The 2,199-nt window shown below is 54.0% G+C and overlaps 1 pseudogene; it reads left to right on the forward strand.

The window, feature by feature from the left end:
• The first annotated feature begins 685 nt into the window (after positions 1–685).
• LOC101602076 lies at positions 686–1,919 on the forward strand (annotated as a pseudogene).
• The last annotated feature ends 280 nt before the right edge of the window (positions 1,920–2,199 follow it).

The raw sequence follows: 2,199 nt of genomic DNA on the forward strand, positions 1-2,199 counted from the left end.
ATATATATATATACACACACACACACACACACACACACACATACACGCACACGCACACACACACACATTAGAGATGGTGAGGGGGAGAAAGAGAGATAATTGGTGCGCCAGGGCCTCAGCCACTACAATTGAACTCTAGACACTTGTGCCACCCAGTGTACATATGCGACTTTGTGCTTGCATCATTTTTGTGCGTCTGGCTTACTTGGGATCTGGAGAGAGATCAAACATGGGTCATTAAGCTTCGCAGACAAGTACCTTAATGGCTAAGCTATCTCTCCAGCCTAAATAAAATATATATATATTTTTAAAAAAGCATGTGAGGCCAGGTGTGGTGGTGCACGCCTTTAATCCTAGCACTCAGGAGGCAGAGGTAGGAGGATCGCCTTGAGTTTGAGGTCACCCTGAGACTACATAGTGAATTCTAGGTCAGCTTGGGCTAAAGCAAGACTTTACCTCAAAACTCCAAAAAAAAAAAAAAAAAAAAAAGGCCGGCAGCGCGGGGGGTCAGGGGCCCGGTTCCGGAGTGCGGGAGGCTGCAGTAGATGGAGGTAGTGGCGGCGGGTTGCGGACTGGAGTCTCTACCCGACCAGCGGAGGCTCCCTCGGAGCCCCAGAGGCGGCAACGGGATCTCCCCGGCTCAGGGGAGGGGGTCGCCCGACCGGGTGGAGGGAAGAGGGCAATGATGGAAGAGCCCAGTCCCGAAGATCCACCTCCGACTTTTAAGCCAGAGACTCGGCCATCAGAGAGAAGGCAGAGAACAATTGAGGATTTCAACAAATTCTGCAGTTTTGTCTTGGCCTATGCTGGTTACATCCCCCCTAGCAAAGAGGAAAGTGATTGGCCAGCCTCTGGCTGTAGCTCTCCATTGCGAGGTGAGAGCGCAGCAGACGGTGATGGCTGAGACTCAGCTCCCTTGGACCTTCGAACTATCCCCTTTGTTAGGAAAGCGAAATCATCGAAAAGAAGGGCAGCCCAAGCAGGTCCTACCCAGCCTGGACCCCCAAGGCCCACTTTTTCTCGTCTGCAGGCCCCTGACAGTGCCGCCTTGCTTGGGAAGATGGAGCTCAAGGACTCTCTCTTTGGTTTGGATGGGCCCAAAGCGGCGTCTCCACTGTCCCCCACGTCCCTGACACATCCCTCCCGGGCCCCCTGCTGCTCCCACTCCAGTGCCGCTTTCCCAGGGAGACCTTTCCCAGCCTGGAAAGAAGGAGCCAAAGCACCGAAAGTTGGGGCCAGGAGCGGGGGCTGGTTTTGGCGGACTTTGGAGGCCTTGGCCAGCTCCTGGGGGTGGGGAAAAGAGGTCTCGAATCAAGAAGAGCAAGAAACAGAAGTTGGAAAAAGCAGAGCAGCGGGGGGGATAGGCTCCTACCTGCCGGCCCTTCCCGAGCACCCCCCAGTGATACAGACTCTGAAGAGGAGGAGGACGAGGAAGAAGAGACGGCAGCAGTGGTGGCTGAAGCCCTGGTCCCGGGGCTCCCGGCACCCCCTGAGACTCCTAGGCCACCCGCCACAGTGCATTCTGAGCGACCTCCTCCCACTGACCATGAAGGCAAGGAGGTGGGCAGCACAGAAACAAGCCAGGATGGGGATGCCAGCTCCAGTGAAGGCGAGATGCGGGTCATGGATGAGGACATCATGGTGGAATCAGGTGATGACTCATGGGATCTGATCACATGTTACTGCAGAAAGCCCTTTGCTGGGCGGCCCATGATTGAATGCAGCCTGTGTGGGACGTGGATCCATCTCTCCTGTGCTAAGATTAAGAAGACCAACGTCCCTGATTTCTTTTATTGCCAGAAATGCAAGGAACTGCGGCCAGAGGCCCAGCGGTTAGGGGGTCTTCCCAAATCTGGAGAGCCTTGACATCATCCTAGGTTGGAACTCTGACATGACTTGGGAACTGAGCCTCAGGGTCCTCAGCCTATTCCTCAGCCACCATACTGTCCTCTCTTTAAGGCTGGAATTCCCAAAGGAGACTCACTTGGAAATGTCTTCTGACTTCCTGCTCCTTGGACTTGAAATTGGACATATTGCAATTGAGTGGCTGATCCAGAAGCAGTCTGGGTCTGTAGACACAATCTCTTGTCGCTTGGACCTGCCACCCCTCACTTTCAGGGCCAGGGCTCAAATGGGGATGTAATGGGATAGTTGTCTATAAAGCCATAGTGTAAATATAGCACTCCCTTCCCTCATTTT

This window comes from Jaculus jaculus, chromosome 1 (genome assembly GCF_020740685.1).
Source record: "Jaculus jaculus isolate mJacJac1 chromosome 1, mJacJac1.mat.Y.cur, whole genome shotgun sequence".
NCBI lineage: Eukaryota > Metazoa > Chordata > Mammalia > Rodentia > Dipodidae > Jaculus > Jaculus jaculus.